The sequence below is a fragment of the Gopherus flavomarginatus genome, chromosome 2, assembly GCF_025201925.1.
Source record: "Gopherus flavomarginatus isolate rGopFla2 chromosome 2, rGopFla2.mat.asm, whole genome shotgun sequence".
NCBI classification, from domain to species: Eukaryota; Metazoa; Chordata; order Testudines; family Testudinidae; genus Gopherus; species Gopherus flavomarginatus.
The window spans coordinates 158,089,518-158,112,996 of record NC_066618.1 but is presented as its reverse complement, the minus strand read 5'-3'; positions in this window follow the sequence as shown (position 1 = coordinate 158,112,996).

Here is a 23,479-nt window from a genome sequence, read left to right as displayed (position 1 = left end):
TGGGGGGGGCGGTCAGGGGACAGGGAATTGGGGGGTTGGATTGTGGGTGTTCCGGGGGTTTGTCCAGACTCAGTGGGGGGGCGGATAGGGGTCGGGGCAGTCAGGGGACAGGGAGCAGGGGTGGAGTCCCGGGGTGATGGTGGTGGGTCTCTTGGGGATGGTGAGGGGGGCAAGGAACAGGATAGGTCGGGGATTCTGAGGGGGTGGGCAGTTGGAGGGCAGGAAGTAGGGGGTCAGATAGGGGGCAGGGCCAGGCTGTTTGGGAGGCCCAGCCTTCCCTACTCTAAAGCTCATTCAGTAGGTTGAGGCTTGCAGAAGAGCCAAGCTGTTAGTTTTTCCGTTAGGGCTACCAGTCCTTTCACTTCTCAAATGCCAAATTATAGCCTATATTTAATTTCAGTGCCATAGGGAGATTCATTTCAGGGGACTGTAGCTTCCTTTAACATTAGCCACTGGGGGAGGGATCACATGAGAAGAGCAATATCCTACACCACCTACCTCCTTCCTGACCCTACCAAGGGAGACACCTCCCTCCCCGCGGGCATTCCCTGAGGCTCCAGAGGGGTTAATTCAGTGGTTCTCAAACTTTTTTGTCCTGGTGACCCCTTTCACATAGCAAACCTCTGAGTGCGACTCCTCTTCCATACATTGAGAACACTTTTTTGTATATTTAACACTATTATAAATGCTGGAGGCAAAGCGGGGTTTGAGGTGGAGGTTGACAGCTCGCGACCCCCAGTAATAACCTTGTGACCCCCTGGGGGGTCCCAACCCCCAGTTTGAGAACCCCTGGGTTAATTTAATTTTAGCACCCTGTGTCTATTCACATGTATGTGCTATTTCGAGCATGTCAGTTTTCACAACATAGGCTCATCCCAGATTCTGGAACAAGCTCAAATGCTCAGTTCGTGGAGTATGTACATAAGCTATACTAAAGACAAGGCCACAGTAGCCGTCTCCAGTTTGTGAGGGACCCCATGGAGCCAGTCTCTAGGAAACAGATAAATGCATGGAGGCTAAGTCCATTAATGGCTATTAGCCAGGATGGGTAACGAATGGTGTCCCTAGCCTCTGTTTGTCAGAGGGTGGAGATGGATAGCAGGGGAGAGATCACTTGATCATTACCTGTAGGTTCACTCCCTCTGGGGCACTTGGCATTGGCCATTGTCGGTAGACAGGATACTGGGCTGGATGGACCTTTGGTTTGACCCAGTATGGCTGTTCTTATGTTCTAACCTAAATGAACCCAAAGTTATGGAGACAGATATGAGTCAAGGAAGCCAGCAGAGTATGAGAAACCTGGAAAAATCTGTGACTGGATGGGCTCAGGCGTTTGGTCACAAGCTGAGGTGGTTCAAAAGTTTTGGATCTTTTTAAGCAGAATTTTTTAGTGTTTCTTTAAACAATCAAATACAACAAGCAGCAAACATTTGGCGGCACACTTCTGAAACCCCAAACCATATTCAGGTTTTGGTAGACTAATTTCAGCTTTTTAATTAAAAAAAACCACAACAAATTTTGAAGGAAAGCAGATATTGTCCGTGATTTTTTTTTTGCTTTTTAAAAACCCCTACTTTTCGATCCAAAAAAAGATTTGACGGAAAATATTTGTCCAGCCCTCTTAATGAGCTTTAGTGCCTTTTAGCACTAGCTGATGCTGAGAACCAGCGATACCTTGTAAAGAAGTTTTCTCAAAGCTGAATTTGTGCTGAGATGCGGAAGGTTTATTTTTCCCAGGGCTGCCTCTGGCAGGGAGCAAGTGGGGCAATTTGCCTGGGCCCTGCAGGGGCCCCCACGAGAATATAGTATTGCAATTTTTTTTATGGAAGCGGCCCCCAAAATTGCTTTGCCCCAGGCCCCCTGAATCCTCTGGGCAGCCCTGGAAATTAAATGATTTAATTGCCTCAAATTGAAGAGTTTCTCCCCCCCAGGAATTTTTCATTCTGCAGGAAGTTACAAATTTTTTGTTCCTATTTGGAAAGCAAATAACTTAAAAATCTCCTGTAGAACAAAAATTCCATTTTTTGATCTTTATTTGTTACTTGGCGATTTGATTTCTTTTAGTTTTCTTCTTGTGAGCCATTTAAATCCTCAGTTGTTTTGGCCTTGTCATTCTTCCCTCTCCTGCCACTTGTAACAAATAATGTTAGATTTAAAAAATTACAGGTAATATGTATGAGACAAAACTATGTAATGGTATATAACATGACAATAGAGCAATCTTAAAAGTACATCATTAGAAATCCTAGGGATTATTTTTCTTAGAAACATGTCATTCATTTTATGATGGTCATGTTGCATTCACAGACTAGAACAACAATTTTGCTTTTGATTAGCTCATATTTGTAGCAAAGAGACTTGTCTGCATGAAAAGTAATTTCTTATTGCACATTTTTTTTCGCATAGATTCAGTTTAGGTTTCATTCTCTGTAGGTTGGATTACTGTAGATGAGTACAAAATAAGAACTGAACACTGGACTTGAAAGAATCCTTTTGAAGCATTTTGTATAGTCATTCACAGGAGAAAAAAAGTGAATACATATGCAGAAAAAAATAAAAATTCTCCCTTTACAACTGCATGATGGACTTGACTGAGGAGAGGAGAAAGTTAGACCTCACGTGAAGAACTCCTCAACTATCCTGCTTGTACAGAGCAGTATAATGTATACTTTATTGGAGTATGCTATTTAGCTAGTAAATATCTCTGCGTGCTTTTAGAGATAGCTCCAAATAGGAAGTGATGCCTGGTAAACTGAAAGAATGCTAGAACTCAAGGTGGGTAGAAGCGTGTCTGCAGTTGTAACTCTTTCCTTTAATAAAACACCTCCTGTCTAAAAATGATTGCCAATGTATATGTGGGGGCAGGCAAGATAGCATAAGGGTCAGTCTGCAACTCATACAGGGGCGCACCTTAACAATATTACAAAATACATCCCCAAGAAAGCTTTTTGTAACTCCAGAACCAAAGACTGGTAAAGTTCATTAGAGACCGCACTATTGCCAATCGATTTTATATCAAAGGTGCTCAGGTACTATAGTGATGTTTGATAGTACAAAACCGTAAGGTACATAGATGGATAGAAAAAGGCCATTAGAGAAACAGAGATGGGCATGAACAAAAATGTCAGATTCAAACACCCCTGAACTTCTGGGCATTTCGAGACCCAGCTCTAAATTTTGCGGTTCTCTAATTGGCAGCCGTGCAAGAGAACCTCGGTAGGTTCAAAGGTTTGGTTTGGATTTTAGCATTCAAGTCCTGGATTCAAACTCTGCTAAGACACCAAAATGGGGGCAGTTTAGAAGGGTATTGCACTTGATCCCGTACAGGGCTAGGCATGGGGGAACATTTCCCAATCCACACAACACAGGCAAAGACTACTTCATAGTGATGAACCCGAGCCTCCCATTTCTGAGAAAGTTTAGATCTAAATGTGAATAGCGTGAGAAGGTTTTTGAGTCTTGGCTCTTGGTTTATGTCTCTCCCTACCAACAGAACAGGAAGAAGGCACTTGTAGGCCCACAATAGAATAGAATTTACAATGCTAATAGGAAAGCTAAAGCAATGAGTTAAATAACCTAAAATGATGCTGCAATTATTGTACTCAATATTACCAGCAATTACAAATCATAATACAAGAGTGTTTTGACCTTTAGACTAACTGACGCAGTATTTTATGAGCTGAGCAAACCAACTTCCCCAAGAATCCAGGCAAGGGAAGGACAAAAGTCAAGTGCTATAATTAACTGCATGATTATTTTCCAAAATAAATGTGTAATCTTCACCTACTTGGTTCTGAACGGTGTCATCCAGGCTGCTATCATTAAGCTGACATCACTGCACTAGCATTACAGGCCTGATACGGAAAGAGAAGCACTTTGGATCCAGCAGAGAATATGCTTGTTTCCCAGCTCCCCAAAGCTGATGTGTGTGTTTATTTTTGTGGACGATGATTTTTTGTTTGTTTGGATGTGGGTTTTTTGGGTTTTTTTGGGGCAGGGGAGAGTGTTGGGGAGGGGAATATTGGTAACACAGGAATCAGTAGGGATAGTAAGTGTATTTCTCAACATGAACCAGTCTGGTACTTCAGTGAGGCCAGGATTTCATCCATGATGATTATTAAAGTGAATGGCAAAACCATTGGCTACAACCAGACCAGGAATTCATCCCATGTGCATTCAGATACCACTGCAATGGGAGCAGTACAAGAGTAAAGTACTGAAGTTTTTGCTAAGGCAAGACTCCATTGACTCTACTGAGGTTTTTGCCTGAGTAAGGAGTTCAAGACTGGGCCCTATACATGAGGCTTAGACTGAATTGTGTTGATTTAAATTAACTTCATTTGGAGTTTAAGTGATGAGGTACCGACTGCTTCTGAAAAATAAGCCAGAAATTGAAAAGTTGTTTGAGTAATAAATGTCAGGTTCTAAACAGAGCTGCTTGAAATGTGAAGCTTCTGCTTCATGCAAAATTCTGACATTTTAAAATTTGCTTTTGTTCCCAATCAAAAGTTCAAAACTTCCCAGGAAATGAAATTGTTGAAAAAATTAATTTCCAATTAAAAGGTTCCAGTTCATGTTCCATTTTGATTTAGAATTTATTTTATATTATACTTTATGATAAAAAATAAAATAAAGTTGTGGGAAAAGTCATTTTGAATGCAAAAATCAAAATGTTCCATTTGGATAAGGTCCTCATGGAAACACTTGGTTTCAACTGTTCCCCCCCACAAATCAATTTTTGTTAAAATCAACATTCCCACACAATGTTTTGATTCTGAGGAAACATGTTCTGCTGGAAATTTTTCAAACAGCTAGAGTTCCCAGAGCCTTGTTCTTTACTCTACAGTCATCAATCCAGGCATTTCTAAGGCACCCTATCTCCATAGCGTCTGAGTCAGAGGTGGTCATATAATGTTGGCTGAAGAAGTTGGATGAATTGTATGTTTGTTAAACACATTGCTTTCTTTGAGAATATGTTCCCTGCCTCCTGTACCCCCCAGGTCTAACTGGAGCTGAACATTGAAAAAATAAAGATGACCCATTGTTTCACTAGGCTGGAAAGACAGCACCGATAGAAAAAAAAAATCACAACGGGATGTGCCGGACTTGGAAAATGCATGACAGTGTAGTTGTACATAAGGGTGGACAGGTAGGGCAGCATCACATGACCAAAGTAAAACAATGACCAACAAAGTACTCTCAGACTGTATCAAATGGAAAACATTTTTATGATTCCAAACAAAAAGAACAAAAAGGGTCTCCCCACAACTGAAATCTTTGATGTAATTTAAGGCAAGTCTGAAATACTGAATACAGGGAATGTTTAATATTGCACTCAAGGACTATTTGTGCTTACATTATGCGTGGCAAAATATTTAGCGGAGTACTGTAGTATACACAGACTAGGATAAATGGAGCCACAGAGTGCAAAGTCGTCACCTACTCATTAATGTGAGTGAATTGCTAATTATTTATGAAGGGCTGGTTTTCCCGTGACCTGTGGAGAGCAGGATGCAAATGGACATTTCAGCAGCCAGCACGTCTCATGGCTTTAGAAAAGAAGAGTAAGTCTGAAGACTTCTATGCAGAACACCGGATTCACTGAAGTAAATGTGATATTCCTTATTTCCAGTTGCATCTACAACATGCAACGTGTGATGTTGTATGCATGGCACCAATGAGAGCTTCTACTCTATAGAAGTAGCATGGCCTAAAGGATAGATCACTTGGCTGGGACATGAGAGTTCAGGCTTCTATTTCAGTCAGCCACTGGCCTGCTGTGTGACTTTGGGCAAGTAATGCCACCTCTCTGTGCCTCAGTTTCCCCATCTGTAAAATGGGGATGATGATGATGCCCCTTTGTAAAGCACTTTGAGATCAGCTGATGAAGAGGGCTATAGGAGAGCTGTGTATTATTTTTTAACTGTATTGTTTTCATCCAAGTATTACAAAATCACAGAAACTGGACCTTGCTGTAAATTGCAGTCTGCCGCTGTCTGCTCTGCCCCCTGGAGTTATGGCACTATAGCTGTGCTGCTGTAGCACCCTAGCATAAATGCTTCCTACACTGGCAGAAGAAATTTCTCCATTGATATAGTTAATCCACCTCTCAGTAACTAGGCAAGGGAAGAACTCTTGACCTAGCTGTGTCTACAGAGGGGGTTAGGTCACCTATTCACGTTGCACTGTGTGTGAAATTTTTCACAGCCCTGAGCAACATAGCTAAGTCGATCTAATTTTTTAGGCCTCAGAAACTCAGGCCTCGTCTAGATTTGCAAATAGCTCCCCAGCGAGTAACTAATGTCACTGACCCCCAATGCAGACAACTGAGATATTTTGCTCCTACTGAGCTGAGTTTTACCATGCTCCAAACTGAGATACATCTCGATTAGCTCAATCTCTGCACACCCCATTTGAGCCTTGTCTTCACTTCAGTGCAGTTACTCTGATTGGTGGCCATCAACTGTTGAATGTGGGTGATTCCCGAGTATAAACAAGATTAGACAGTAGGTGAAGGGCTACAACCGGGGAAAGATTGTTCCAGTGCCCCTGCATTCCAGGGTGCATGCAGGGGCACTGGAACAATCTTTATAGTGGGAGTGCTGAAAGCCATTGAACAAAACTGTAAATCCTGTATATGAGGGAAACTACTTCAAGCCAGAGGATGCTGCCGCACCCCCAGAATCTCTGACATTGAGATAGGGCATGTGTTCATAGCACAGTGTATTTATTACCTAGTGCTAGTGGTTGGTCCTGCTGGGCTGTTTTTTTTCCATTATTTTAGTCTGCCTTCCAATTATATCATTTTTAAAAAAACGTTCTTTGAATTCTCTCCATATTGCTTTTTTTGTAAAGTATCTACTACCCAGTAACTATTTACAGCACGGCACTCCTGATACATATGGGGACCAAAAATTATTGCTCCTCTCAAAGCAGAATCTTCTTTTAACATCTCACAGACCTTCAAAGTCACTTTACGACCTCTCTGTTGATAAAGAGATGGGCTCTAGCTATAAAGTTCTGGTCTGATTCTGAACCCAAACTTTAGGTTAATTAATTCAGGTTTATTGAGAACAGGATTCCTGGTTACCTACAATGGGTAACCTCTATAACCAAGGGTCTGATCTGGAGCCAAAAATAAGACTCCGCAAATCTTGGGCTTTGGTTTACACTATATCAGGTGATGAAAAGATAAATACAATTAAAGGCGAGAAAGTATTTTCCTCCAGGGAATATGTTCAGAATGAGAAAGCAAAATAGGTTAACATGAGCAGAAAAATAACTCCCCTGCTTGAATCTCAACCCAGACCAATCGCCCATGTATAAAACCTTAATATCCCACAAGTATTAAAGCCATCACTATGTAGTCTTTCCCCTGAGCATCGCTCCAGGTGGAGGGGAAAAGCTGAAATGAGTGGAAACTCCTGTTCACTGGGACCAGATAGCTTCCAGGCCTTCACATATATTCTTTATTATTTGCATTGTGGAAGGACTTGTGGTGCTCAGTGCTGTACAAACACATAACACAAATTATAGACCTTGCCACAAAAAGCAGGCAAATAAGCAATAGATTTGTAGTCTGGATCAGAAATTTACTTGCCCTCATCTCAACTAATAAATTACACACCAAGCCTCTGATCCTGCAATTAGATCCACTAGCAGAGACCCCAATGAAGTTTATGGGCCTCCTCAGAGGCCCAGGGACCTATGCTCATAGATGCAATTGCAGAACGACAGCCTTATTAAGGCTTTATAGAACCTCCAGCAATATACAAATAATGTGGATCTGATTCTTTACCAATTCCTTGCATGTTGGGCAGGATTCACGTGGCTCTAAAGGTTACTGCTAATTACTCTTGTCACAGAACATTATGTACAGTGCAAAGATCTAAGTTTAATGCTAAAGTAAGAGTGTTCTTGTCTTATTGGTTCAAAGTATGAATTACCATTAGGAAAGAGACTGCTGGAGGATAAAAGTTATGCGAGAACTGTCAACTTCTGGAAAGTAGTCATTGGAATTTTTACTCTGGGCCATAAAGCAAAGGGAAACTCCAAGGAGAAGAAACTGCTGAGGGACTGAACGTTGCAAAACAGAATCACGTTTTGTCTCTCCCCCCCTAACACCCCTTGCCCTTTATGAAGATGGGAAGATTTAATTATTAAAAACAAAAAAAGACCTGAAGGAGCTTGTGTCAATTAAAGTGACTGATAGAAATGTACGGTTGTTCTGAAATATTTAATACAGAGAATGGTGAATATTTTATGCAAGAAATATTTGTGTTCACACTGGAGCCTCATCCTAATGTACAGAAATGTATATGCATGTCCAACCAGATTTTTCAAACTCCTGTAGAGAAGGCTCAATAAAGGCTTGATCCTGCTTCACTTAAGCCAGTGAAGTTAGAGTTTCCTTCTTGACATCAGCAGGAATGAGATCAAGCCTCATATGGCTAGATTTTCAAGAGAGATCTCAACATGTAGGGTGCTGAAAATCTGGCTACAAATGTAACAGTGGGACTTAAGTGCTTATTGCTTTTGGAAATCTGGGCCTCATTTAGGTGAAAAATCTGTTCCCAATTGTGGATGCTGGACACTTAAAAATCTGGTCAATAAAAGGCTAGAGATAGGGGTTAAGCCATACCATTTGGCTCTGGATTCAAACTTCCTACAAGTTTGCAATGTTTAGTTTAAGGCAAACCTCTAATCATGACTGAAATGCAGGGTTTTTTGTTGTTATTTTTTAATGCATTACTTTATCTCCCCTATCTTTTACTAAGGGAAAAAAGTACCAAGAATTTACAGCAGTGAGACTGATATAACCAATAGCAGCTGCTTTTGCATTTTTAAAGCACCTTTCATCTAAGAACTTTCTACTAACATTAAATAAGTCACATATAATCTCTGGATCAGGGCTCCTGGGTTCAAGTCAGTTCTTAATTCTGCTGCTGATTCACTGCGAGTCCTTGGGCAAGACAACTTTTCTGTGCCTCAAATTCCTAATCCTATGCAGGCCCAATCTAACTCCCATTGAAGTCAATAGAAAAACTCCAGTGGAGTTATTACTTCAGAAGCTAAAAGTAGGTATAACACCATGTCCAGCACTTAACTCACAGGAGCATTGTAGGGCTTAATTAATATTTCTGATACTACGTGAAATCCTCACATACAAGTTTTCCAGAGAAGTACAAATGAGCAAAAATCTGGGACTGCTGAATAGGAAATATCTGAATTGCAGGGCTCAAACTGTGAGATAAATATGTTAATTGTTTTGCATGCTGCATATGTTCAGAGAACCATTCCCAACTTGCTCACCCAGCAAGTAATTAGGCTTCCCCAACTAATCTCTCAATACAACCAAAATTTCTGAGAACCAATATGAAGAGTATCAATTTGAATCTCTGATACACAACAGATTCAAGAGCAATTCCATGCCAATGTCAGATCAAATGTAGTAGTTCACATACAATACTAATATCCAAGCTTGAACTCAAATTTATGAACTGGATTTATATAAAGGTTCTTTCAATGCTGCTCTCCTTCTTTAGGTACCTTTGGGGAAGTTTCCTGAAAGCTCCCTACTTTCCACTTAAGAAGTGGCTTTTTTGGCCAATACTTTGTATCTCCTCCAAGTCAAAAGCTGTCCCACTTATTTAACCCTCAACATTAATAAAATGCATGTATTTTAGACAGCCACACAAACACTTGGCTCTTGTGATTTTGCTTATCAACCTGTATTCTTTCTTTTAGCACAACCAGATGCACTGGTAAGTATTACACCACCTCAAGTTTAATCACTAATCTTGAAGATGGCAAAATAAATCTTTGTTAAGTGAAACACGGGGATAAAAAAAAAAGTAAAAGGTGGCACTGATGGTTTGGTATTCTTAACACAAACTATCAAGATTCAAGACCAAATCCTTCCTGCTTCTGTGTAAATCTAGAGAAACCCCAATGAACTGCTCTCAAGTTGAGTTACTCCAGGTTTATAGTGATGTAACAGAGCTGAATCTGGCCCTAAGACACCACTCAGCTTTCCTCCAGTGAAGGCCATGTTCACAAAAGCCTAGTGAAGAACATACATATAGGAATCATGATGCACAAACAAACCACATATCTACAAAGCCCCACACCTCATTTCTATCTAAAATATGAGTATTTGTCATCAACGTAAAGCAAAGGATTTCTCCTCCCTGTTGCAAATCACACTTATTTTAGATCAGGAACATCAAGTTTCACTCGCTTCCTAGTATTTCAACTCTGGGAGTTTATAATGGAATAAGTGTCCCACAATTTCCTCCCCCCACTTCTGTGTCACAGCCGTCCTACCTGATCTAGGAGTATCATTTCCACTTCCTCTCTGTATCACAAGTTCTCTGCAAGGAGGAGCTGCAAAACAAAGCTTAAAGTCAGTGATGTTTTGCCAACCCTTGCACATTTTCCATTCCCAGCTCCAACAAGGTTGCAGAGCTCCAACGGAAAGTGGAGCATCCCACGGTTCTGCACTACGTTATTTATGGTAGTCTGGCTCTCCCAGTTTGCTGCTATCATCTTTTCCTAGCACAGTTCCTCTATTTACTTGTCATCTGCTTTTTCACGTAACCGTATATTACGGCTGATAGATTTGCCTTTCTACAAATATCCCGTAGTCAGGTTTCTGACTCCAGGATCTGATGCTTCCAGGCATGAATTACAACATTTCTTTAGTTGCTGATTAAGACCATGGTACTAGGACATAGAATTGCTTCCCCAAAATGGTTGGTGCTACCCTTATCCATTTTAGGCTGAACTCAATTCCATTCAGACAGACCTCTGTAGTACGGCCAATTTGAAGCAATCGAAAATCATGAGACTTGCATAAAAAGATAGAATATTCAATATATGGGTCTTATTTTTGTCTTCTGATTTTTAGGCCTTGAGGGGTGCACCTGAGACACATTTTCAAGCTTCTCCTGTCAACTCTGAAGGCTAGAAACATGTTATTTAAACCTGACAACTTGGTTTCTCATTCACATGAAAACAGGAGCTCAGATATTAAGAAGAAGAAAGGAAAACTCTCTCATAAGACTTGTGATAAAATCATCAGAATTTGCAAAACTGCCTCTGCATCAGCATGGAACTCATTTTTAGGATCCAAACTTTAGTCTGTTTTACTATTTGCTGTAGTATTGGAGATAGTTCAAGTCCCCCACCCCACCACTCCCTCACCCTCACAGGAAAAGTTTGATGTTTAATCAGAACGGGGGGGAGGGGCGCAATTCTTACTAGAGAGGGCAAGCTGGCTTGCTGACTCCATCTGTGTTACTTCAACTGCTAAACACAAAACTACTACTCTGCATTTCCAAGGATCAGACGTTGCCTAACACAACCTAATAAATGGTGGCTGTGGTTGTTAGGTATCACAAATCTAGAGCATCCCCACCAACAAGGAAGTAAATGGTGTTTTAAAGAGAGATCCTACCAAGGCCATTGCTAACACACTTCCAAAGTGTCCAAGCTGACAGTATCAGAAGAATGTTGTGAATTACCATCAGTTGTATATTTAGGTCAGATCCAAAAGAATTTCTGGATAAGCAATAAATGCCAGTGCAACACATCAGTTTTATTAAGTTATTCATCTGCATTTGAGGACTTTGGAGTATGGAAGCCATTATCTTGATGTGTCTCACCATTTCAATCTCTACTGTCTTTTCAAAGACTACAGATTACATGCAGGTTGACTCTGCTTCCATAATATGTGGCACAACTCATCCCTGGTTTAGCTCCTTTGCCTTCAGTAAAGTTACACCAGCAATGAACTGGACTTCAGCACCAGGGCTTATCTGCTGCCTCAGTTCACCTTCTATCTCACATCAAACCAACCACCACTAACTTGTGTTTTCACCGCACTGCCCTTCTGCATGTGGTTTATTAGCAGAAACTAACACTCAAAGCCTGCCAGGCCTCTTTCCTTGGCTTGCTTAGTATTTTAATCATCCATATATCTCTTGACTCAAAAGTCTTTCCAGCCCAGCTTCCTCTTCCTGCTAACTCTCCTTGCAGCATCACAGTCCTTTGCGGTACTCCCAGCTGGGATTTCTCACCTAGCATGCTCCTGTTTCCTGCAAGGCCCTCCTCTCCCAGATCTTTCATCCAGTAGTTCTGGAGAATATCACCTGTCCTCTTTCTAGTAATCTCCCTCTCTGAACTCCACCCTTTCTCACTAGTTCCTGTAAACTACACTCCCTTGTTTAAGAACTGCAAATAAACTTTCTCCGTGCCTTTTTATTTCCCAGGCGGCCAGGTTCTGAGTCACATGGTCCCATCATGGGACCCACTCCCGCACTATACATTCTTTTCACCTGGGAAGGCAAGCTACAACTGCAATAAACCTCTTAAAGGATGAGCTCACGTAGGGAGACCCTTCTTCCCCACCCCTTTTGCTGCTCTATTCTACAATACCAAAAAGCTTATAAAAGAATGTTTTATTTTAGAGATAGTCAAGTAAAGCAACTTGTTCCTAAGGCGTCGACAGATACCACTTCATACACAGAACTGTCACCATATAGTCAGAGGAAGAAGCTGGAATAGAGGCTATATTGCCCAGCTGCTTGTAATACCAGGCCACATTTTTCTCTCAGGTCCACTCAATCTAGAGAAACTCCACTGCAGTAGTCTTTTGAAGGCCAATCACTACGAGGCTGCAGGCACACACATGCACAAAATCCCCAGAGAGAACTAGCGCACCTATGAACCTCCACTCCAAAATTCGAGTGTAATGGCAGATGTCTTGGCCGACGGACCAGGTATTGAACAGGGAACTAAAATTATGAGCTGCTACAGCTTGCATTAGGAAGCCAGACTTGGGGGTTGTAAAAACACACGTCCTCTGCAGACCAGAATAGCATTGGACTTTTAAGACACACTCACTGTTGAGTTACTTTGGCTTCTAGCACAGAAAAGGAGAGAAAGTTTTTGAGTTAACATAATCCTGTAACCCAACAATCCCTGGCAGTAGTAACAGCCGCCCGGGGCCACTGGCAGCTGCCTACATTAGCTCAACTGTAGGGACAAGTCTGGCAACCAGGCATTTCAGGAAAAAGGAATGTGAAGTTGAGCCTTCAGCTGCTTTTGCACCTCCCTTCTGAGTCACCTGACATACGGACTGGAATTTGGACTTTTGCCCTAACAGTTTTATCATGGGGCTATTATTTTTATTTCATTTCCTTTTTTAATGGACATGACAAAATCATTTGGACTTGTCCTGCAAGTTAGATACTGGCAGCTCCCAATTTCCATGGTGAGATCAGACCCCCTCAAAATACTTGCAAATCAACTCTGATTTAGCAGCTTTAGATCCATACAAAACTCCTGAACCATGTGTTAAGGACAGTGGCTGTTCAACAGGAAGCAACAGTGCTCTCAAGAATCTCTAGAGGACACTTTTCAAAGGCAGATTCTGTCAGGCTAGGAATCTAATTCTGTCATTGGCATGATTAGAACAATCTCTCTCACATGCACAAAGAGAACATTCTGTAAATACTGTAGTCATCACTATAAGGCATAAGCATAACAATAGCATTTACATTAATTTACACCACTGGAGGCTAGAAAATGTCTTTTATTTATAAACAGATACCCTCAGGTGGGGAATTAGACTATGCTTTGATAATATGATTAGGCAAGTGCACTTCTCTATGCCTGGGAAGAGAAATATTCTGAATGTCCTTCCACACTGGGTTCATTTGAAGGAGTAAAATGCAAGCTTGAATGCTCTGGACTGGAAATATGATTATTCTTATGGAGAACTATATGTCATGTCATATAGGAGCTGGCAGTTAGAAACAGATGTGCATCAGCATGAGTGCAGGCTGGCATAATTTAAGGGAGCTGGGAAGTGTGATCAAGAGAATAAGACACTGGACGAAGAATCATTAGATTGGGTTTGATTTCCAGGTCTAGCACTGATTATCTGTGTGACTTGGGGCAAATCCCTTAGCCACTCTGTGCCTCAGTAGTTCCTCTACATTTACCTGCCTGTGGAAGTGCTTTCAGAACTACTGATTGAAGCTCCAGTTCAGCATGGCATTGTTATGAAGTGGGTGATACCTTGTTATGGGTTGAGTTAAAAGCTCTTTGAACTGGTGTGAATAAATGCCCTACTTAAGACAGACAAGGAAATGTAGAGTAGTTGTGGTTGGTGACTCACTTTTGAGGGGGATGGAGACACCCATCTGTTAGTCTGACATGGAATCCCAGGAGGTATGCTGCCTGCCAGGGACCCGTATCCGAGATATTATGGAGGGATTGTCGAGGATCATCCTGCCCTCTGATTACTACCCCATGCTATTCATCTATGTGGGCATTAATGATACTGCAAGACATGACCCTGAGCAGATCAGAAGTGATTACAGGGCACTGGGAATAAGGATGAAGGATTTGGGGGTGCAGGTGGTGTTCTCTTCGATCCTTCTGGCCAAGGATAGAGGCCCCAGCAGAGACAGATACATACTGGAGATAAATGCCTGGTTGAAAAGATGGTGTCACCAGGAGGGCTTCACCTTGACCATGGGACGCTGTTCTAGGAAGAAGGACAGCTAAGCAGAGATGGGGTCTACCTATCAAGGAAGGGGAAGAACATATTTGGATTAAGACTGGCTAACAGAGTGAGGAGGGCTTTAAACTAGGTTCAACTGGTGTGGGTGACCAAAGCCCACAGGTAAGTCAAAATTATGGAGACCTGGGAGAACCCGGAAACCATGGGCTTTATAGAAACGATAAGGGCGAGACAAGAGAGAGCAAAGGAGGGAAATCAAATCAGTATCTCAGATGTCTGTATACTAATGCGAGAAGTATGGGGAATAAACAAGAAGAACTTGAAATGCTAGTTAATAAACACCACTATGACATAGTTGGCATCACAGAGACTTGGTGGGATAATACACATGACTGGAATATTGGTATAGTTTGCTCAGGAAGGACTGGCAGGGGGAAAGGGAGGAGGTGTTGCCTTATATATTAAAAATGTATACACTTGGACTGAGGTTGAGATGAAAATAGACTTGCTGAAAGTCTCTGGGTAAGGATAAAAGGGTTAACAACAAGGGTGATGTCATGGTAAGTATCTACTACAGAACACCTAGCTAGGAAGAAGAGGTGGATTAGACTTTTTTTAAACAACTAATAAAATCATCCAAAGCAGGGGACTTGGTGGTGATGGAGACTTCAACTGATATCTGTTGGGAAAAAAGTATGGCAAGAGACCACCCTGTCTTAACCAGGAGATCTTCAATAATCTGAAACTCAAAAGAAAGTACTACAAAAAGTGGAAACTAGTCAATGACAAAGGATAAATATAAACAAATAATCCAAGTATCTAGCACAAATTCAGATTGAACTAGCTAGAGACATAAAGGGTAACAAGAAAACATTCTACAAATACACTAGAAACAAGAGAAGACCAAGGACAGGGTAGATCTGTTACTCAATGAGGAGCAAAAAATAACAGAAAATGTGGAAATGGCAGAAGTGCTAAATGACTTTTTTGTTTCAGTTTTCATTAGAAAGATTAGCAATGATTGGACATCTAACATAGTGAACGCCAGTGAAAATGAAGTAGGATTAGAGACCAAAATAGGGAAAGAACAAGTTAAAAATTACTTAGACAAGTTAGATGTCTTCAAGTCACCAGGGCCTGATGAAATACATCAAAGAATACTTAAGGAGCTGACTGAGGAGATATCTGAGCCATTAGCGATTATCTGCAAAAAGTCACAGAACACAGGCGAGATTCTGGAAGACTGAAAAAGGGCAACTATAGTGCTAATCTATAAAAAGGGAAATAAGGACAACCTGGGGAATTACAGACCAGTTAGCTTAACTTCAGTACCCAGAAAGACAATGGAGCAATTAAGCAAGCAAGCAATTTGCAAACATCTAGAAGATAAGATAAGTAATAGTCAGCATGGATTTTGACAGAGTAAGAAGTCTTGTGGATGAGGGGAAGTGGCAGATGTGGTATATCGTGACTTTAGTAGACTTTTGATACTGTCTGACATGACCTTCTCATAAACAAACTGGGAAATACAGTCTAGATGGAGATACTATAAGGCAGGTGCATAACTAGTTGAAAAATCATTCCCACAGATTATTTTGTCAGTTTATAGGCACCACACTTCAGGAAAGATGTGGAGAAATTGGAGAAAGTCCAGAGAAGAGCAACAAAAATGATTACGGTCTAGAAAACATGACCTATGAGGGAAGACTGAAAAATTGGGTTTGTGTAGACTGAAGAGAACAGAAGACAGAGGGGACATGCTTTCTGGGTTCCCGTCCTACTCTGAACTCTGGGATACAGATGTGGGGACCCTCATGAAAGACCCCCAAACTTGTATTCCATCAGCTTAGGTTAAAACTTCCCCAAGGCACAAATTCCTTCCCTTGTACTTAGATGGTATTGCTGTCACCACCTACTGATTTAAACAAACATTCAGGGAGGGGCCACTTGGAGCCCTATCCCCCCAAAAATATCCCCCAAACCCCTTCACCCCCTTTCCTATCAACCATTAGGTTAACAAAGTGAGCACAGACCAAATCCCTGTTTTTTAGGACACTGAAAATCAATCAGGTTCTTAAAAGAAAGTTATTTAAAAAAAAAGTAAAAGAATCACACCTGCAAAATCAGGATGGAAGATAGCTTTACAAGGTAAATAAAAAGAATTAAAACCCAGAAGATTCTGCTTCCCAGTTACAAAACAGGAATAAAATTACCTCTTAGCATAGGGAAAATTCACAAGCTAAAACAAAAGATAATCTAACGCATTTCTTTGCTATTACTTATAATTTTTGTAATCTTAGATGTTTATTTCACGTAGGGTTTTAGGAGATGTTTTTTTCCTGCCCTGGTCCCTCTCTTCCCGAGAGAGTACATAAAGAGAGTCCAGCAAACTCCCCCCCCAGATTTGAAAGGATCTTCTTCCCTTATTGGTCCTTTTGGTCAGGTGCCAACCAGGTTATTTGAGCTTCTTAACCCCTTACAGGTAAAAGAGGGATTTTATGCTACCCTTAGCTGTATGTTTATGACACATGCTAACAATTTTCAACTACATAAAATATTGTTACAAGGAGGAGAGAGAAAAATTGTTCTCCTTAACCTCTGAGGAGTGGATGAGAAGCAGTGGACTTAAATTGCAGGAAGGGCAGTTTAGTCTGGGCATTAGGAAAAACCTAGTGTCAGGGTGGTTAAGCACTGTAATAAATGGCCTAGGGAGACTGAGCTATTTCCATCATTGGAGATTTTTAAGATCAAGTTGGACACCTGTCAAGGATGTTCTAAAATATACTTATTCCTGCCACGAGTGGAGGAGTCTGAACTAGCTGAGCTCTCGAGCTCGCTTCCAGTCCTACGATTCTAAGGCAGGGGAGATGATATCTTTTATGAGACCAAATTCCATTGGTGGAAGGGACAAAATTTCAAGCTTTAAAGTGCTCTTCTTCAAGTTTGCTTTAAATCAACTGAAGGAGAGACAGTTAATGGGCCACACCTAACACAAAGCCTAATAGAATCTGCCCATGTGGGAGGCGGGTTCAACCGGGCATTGTAACCAAGTTGGGTGGGGAGTGAAGCCACAGAAACTGAGAACAGACTGAGTAGGAGACACAATAATGGAGCAGCTGCAAGTGTGTGGGTGACCCTGAACCTGGGGAGAAGTATATTGGGTCTGGGGTACAGGTTGATAAAACTGCTTTTGATGCTGTGAGCAAAAGAAGCTCTTTCCTGCTTTTTGATTCCCTCTGCATTCAGATAAATGGGACTTTGTATATTCTTTGTAATCAAAACAGAACTACATCAAAAATACCTATCCCCAATTTCTGCTTCCAATGAAGGGCCACAGGGCCCCAAACTTGGAGAAGCTGCTACAATTGAAAAGAGACCACACTATATATTCAAGCATCTCTCTGACAAGCAGCACACAAGGAATCCCATTAACTTCAGTGCAATTACTCACATGCTGAAAGTTTTTCAAATTGTCTTGCTGAATCTGGGCCTAAAACCACTAAAGAAATTTCAACCTTAGAGGTGGTAACAACCCATTACAATGCTAAAGGCAAGTCTATACTACAAAATTAAGTTGACCTAAGTTATGTCCACATACAGCCACTGCAGTAAGTAAATAACTTTTGCACATCTGCACTACGTTCCTTGTGTTGGCGGTACATGTGCTCATCTGGAGCACTTGCACAGATTTAACTGTCAGTGTGGAGCATTTTGGGATGGCCTCTGAAAGACAGCAAAAGAAACAGAAGCAACGCAGTGTCTACACTGAGCCTGCATTGACCTAACTACATCAACCTAAGCACTACATCTCTTGGGGAGGGTAGAGTTATTAATTTGGAGCAGTGAGCGAGTGACATCAGTTGGAGCTATATTTTAGTGCAGCCGTTGCCTTATGATGACCTAACTCTGTAGTGCAGTCCAGGTCTAAGAATGACTACCACTATTATGTGCCAAGGGCTTGGAAGTGTTGCAGCAGGGAAAGCAACCAAGAACAGAAAAAATTAAAGTGTGAAGCCCTATTTATATTGAGTGTTTTGCTTTGTTTTGTTTCTTTGCAGCTGTACCGATGTAGTTACCCCGCTGCAGATCTGCCGGGTGTTAAGATACAGATTGTGGACCTGAGGCTGAAAAGGATCCTGGCGGGAGTGGGAAAGAATCCGTTGATTGTCCTTCATGTGGGAACGAATGATATGGCTAGATACTCTCTGGAATGTATCAAGGGAGACTATGCCAGACTGGGGAAGACGCTTAAGGAAATAGAGGCTCAGGTGATCTTCAGTGAGATTCTGCGGGTTCCTAGAGAAGGGCAACAAAGGTGTAACAAGATTATGGCGATCAACAGATGGCTCAGGCAGTGGTGCTATAAGGAGGGCTTTGGGATGTAAGACCATTGGGAAGCATTTATGGACAGAAGACTGTTCTCTCGGGATGGACTTCACCTGAGTAAGAAGGAAAATAGACTTCTAGGATGGAGGCTCGCTGAACTGATTAAGAGAGCTTTAAACTAGGAATTTGGGGGAGACGGTTGGGAGATGTCCAGGAGATCTCCATGCTGGAATTTAACCTTGAGAGGAAAGTAAACAAAGTAAGAGGGGATACAGTCGTGGACAGAAGAATTGGCATAAGGAGGAAGGGTAGTGTAGATAGCAGACTAACAGGTGATGCTGATGGTAGAATGTCTGTGCCTAACAGGGTAAAGAATGTCAGCGAAGCCAAATGGCAAAAATTAAGATGTGTGTACATTAATGCGAGGAGCCTAGGGAACAAAATGGAGGAACTAGAGCTACTGGTGCAGGAAGTGAAAACGGTTATTATAGGGATAACAGAAACATGGTGGAATAGTAGTCACAACTGGAGTACAGGTATTGAAGGCTATGTGCTGTTTAGGAAAGACAGAAATAAAGGCAAAAGGTGGTGGAGTAGCATTGTACATCAATGAGGAGGTTAACTGTAAAGAAATCAGAAGTGATGGAATGGAGAAGACAGAGTCTGTCTGGGCAAAAATCACACTGGGAAAGAAAGCTACTAGAGACTCCCCAAGATAGTGCTTGGGGTGTGCTACAGACTGCCAGGATCTGATTTGGATATGGACAGAGACCTCTTTAATGTTTTTAATGAAGTAAACACTAATGGGAAATGTGTGATCATGGGAGACTTTAACTTCCCCGATATAGACTGGAAGACAAGTGCTAGCAAGAATAATAGGGCTCTGATTTTTCTGGATGTGATAGCAGATGGATTTCTTCACCAAGTAGTCGAAGAACCAACAAGAGGGGATGCCATGTTAGATTTGGTTTTGGTGAGTAGTGAGGACCTCATAGAAGAAATGGTTGTAGGGGACAACCTTGGTTCGAGTGATCATGAGCTAATTTAGTTCAAACTAGATGGAAGAATAAACAAAAATAGATCTGGGACTAGGGTTTTTGACTTCTCGAGGGCTAATTTTAAAGAATTAAGGAAATTAGTTAGGGAAGTTGTCATAAACAGATAGCTAAGGGTTAATGTTCTTTTACCTGTAAAGGGGTAACACCAGTAACCTGAAACACCTGACCAGAGGACTAATCAGGAAACAAGACTTTTTTAAATCTGGGTGGAGGGAAGTTTGTGTGTGAGTTCTTTGTTTTTTGTCTTGTGTCTGACCCTCTCGGCTCTGAGAGTGATCTGTCTGTCTCCTGGCTTTCTAATCTTCTCTTTCCAAGTTGTAAGTACAAAGATAGGAAGACCATAGGTTTATATTGTTTTCTTTTGTATTTACATGTGTGTAGTTGCTGGAATGTTTAAATTGTATTCTTTTTTGGATAAGGCTGTTTATTCTTTTTTTTTTAAGCAATTGACCCTGTATTTGTCACCTTAATACAGAGAGACCATTTTATGTCCTTTTCTTTCCTTTTTATATAAAGCCTTCTTTTTAAGACTTGTTGGAGTTTTTCTTTAGTGGGGCTCCAGGGAATTAAGTCTGCAGCTCATCAGGGAATTGGTGGGAGGAAGGAGTCAGGGGGAAAATCTCTTTGTGTTAGATTTACTAACCTGACTTTGCATACCCTCTGGGTGAGGGGGGGGAAGTACTTGTGTTTTCCAGGACTGGAAACAGGGAGGGTGGAGTCCCTCTGTTTAGATTCACGGAGCTTGCTTCTGTGTATCTCTCCAGGAACCCAGGGAGGGAACACCTGGAAGGGGGAAGGGAAATGGTTTATTCCCCTTTGTTGTGAGACTCAAGGAATCTGAGTCTGGGGGTCCCCCAGGGAAGGTTTTGGGGAGACCACAGTGCGCCAGGCACTGTATAGATTCCTGGCTGGTGGCAGCTTTACCAGGTCCAAGCTGGTAACTAAGCTTGCAGGTTTTCATGCTAACACCCATATTTTGGACGCTAAGGTCCAGATCTGGGAAAAATATTTGACATGGTGTGCAGCGTTGTGGGATAGATAGAATCCAGAAGCCAGTAGGAATATTATATTTTTCTTTTCTCTGCTAGGGGCTTTTAAGCAGAGAGGGTTTGGTTTTAAAAGGAACCAGAGATAATTATTTTTTCTGTTCTCTCCTGGCAGTAGCTTGCATATTAAGCAAGGAACCATTAAGCTGTGACAAACAGGTCTTTTGTCAGACAATAGCACTCCCATTGAGAGTCAAGTATCCAGCAATACACATGCAAATAAAGTGGTTATTCTGGTTTACTTTACATTTAAAAGATTAGCTAGAAGAAGAAAAGGAAAAAGGCATTGTTGCTAGGCAGACCCCAGGAGGCAACAGAGAAGCTGCAGTTCAGACAATAAACACCAGAGGGCGCCTCAGCACAAGAAAGCAGAAAACATGAGTTCCAAGGAAAGCCTAAGGCAGGAGCGAGCACGGCAACAAGCCATAGATAAAGAAAATGAACATAAGAGATGGATAGAACTAATTAATGCAGAACTAGCCAAGGAAGAGGCAGCCCACAAAAGAAAACAAGAAGAAGAAGAGGTGGCCCACAGAAGGAAACAAGAAGAAGAAGAGGTGGCCCACAGAAGGAAACAAGAAGAAGAAGAGGCAGCCTACAGAAGACAGATAGAACTCCAGAGGGAGACCCACTGACAGGCCATGGAATTAGAAAAGGCTAAGCAACAGGCTCCAGCCAATCCTAACAACCCTTCACCAATTATGGTTCCACATCCCAGGAAATTTCCCACCTACAAGGCAGGTGATGACACTGAGGCCTTCTTGGAAAATTTTGAAAGAGCCTGTCTTGGGTACAGCATCCCTAAAGACCAGCACATGGTAGAATTGAGGCCACAGCTCAGTGAACCTTTAGCAGAGGTGGCAGCTGAAATGCCTAAGGAGAAAATGAACGACTATAAACTTTTTCAAACCAAGGCCAGATACAGAATGGGGATAACCCCGGATCATGCCCGTCGGCGTTTCAGAACCCAAAAATGGAAACCAGATGTGTCATTTCCCAAACACACCTACTACGTTGGAAAAAATTATGAGGCCTGAATATCAGGAAACAATGTTAAATCCTTGGAAGAACTGCACCTCCTCATACAAATGGAGCAGTTCTTAAATGGTGTTCCTGAGAACATAACACGGTATATACAAGATGGAAAACCCAAAAATCTCACAGAGGCGGGGGAGATTGGAGCCAGATGAATGGAAGTGGCAGAAAGCAAGAAAGCTACTGTCAAGGGAAATGAATACCCCAGAGGGCACACTGACAATAAACCCTACAACCGAGGGCAACCAAAGACCCCACCTACAACCAAAGAAAAGCCACAGACACCCTATTCTTCCACCTCACCAGTCTCCAGTTACCCACCTCGACCCAGTGACCAGTCAGATGGAAGATGCTTTAAGTGTAATGAACTGGAACATATAAACACCAACTGCCCAAAGAACGCCAACCGAGTGCAGTTCATTACACCACCATCACACCAAAAATCCCCAGGCCCAAATACCTCTCAAATACCCTTAAAGCGAAGGAAAAATTTAAAAGTGGGCGGAAAAAAGGTTACTGCGCGAAAAGACACAGGGGCACAAGTGTCAGCTATCCACCAATCCTTCGTAGACCCCAAATTCATCAAACCAAAGGCCCAAGTAACTATTTACCCCTTCATGTCTCAAGCTGTAGACTTGCCTACAGCTGAACTGCCTGTCCAGTACAAAGGCTGGTCAGTATTTGTCACCTTAATAAAGAGAGACCATTTTTATGTCCTTTTCTTTCCTTTTTATATAAAGCCTTCTTTTTAAGACTTGTTGGAGTTTTTCTTTAGTGGGGACTCCAGGGAATTAAGTCTGCAGCTCACCAGGGAATTGGTGGGAGGAAGGAGTCAGGGAGAAAATCTCTTTGTGTTAGATTTACTAACCTGACTTTGCATACCCTCTGTGTGAGGGGGGGGGAAGTACTTGTGTTTTCCAGGACTGGAAACAGGGAGGGTGGAGTCCCTCTGTTTAGATTCACGGAGCTTGCTTCTGTATCTCTCTCCAGGATCCCAGGGAGGGAACACCTGGAAGGGGGAAGGGAAATGGTTTATTCCCCTTTGTTGTGAGACTCAGGAAATCTGAGTCTGGGGGTCCCCCAGGGAAGGTTTTGGGGAGACCACAGTGTGCCAGGCACTGTATAGATTCCTGGCTGGTGGCAGCTTTACCAGGTCCAAGCTGGTAACTAAGCTTGGAGGTTTTCATGCTAACACCCATATTTTGGACGCTAAGGTCCAGATCTGGGAAAAATGTTTGACAGAAGTGGATTGGACTGAAGAACTTGCGGATCTAAATGTGGAGGAGGCCTGGAATTACTTTAAGTCACAGCTGCAGAAACTATCGGAAGCCTGCATCCCAAGAAAGGGGAAAAAACCACAGGCAGGAGTTGTAGACCAAGCTGGATGAGCAAGCATCTCAGAGAGGTGATTAAGAAAAAGCAGAAGGCCTACAAGGAGTGGAAGAAGGGTGGGATTAGCAAGGAAAGCTATCTTAGTAAGG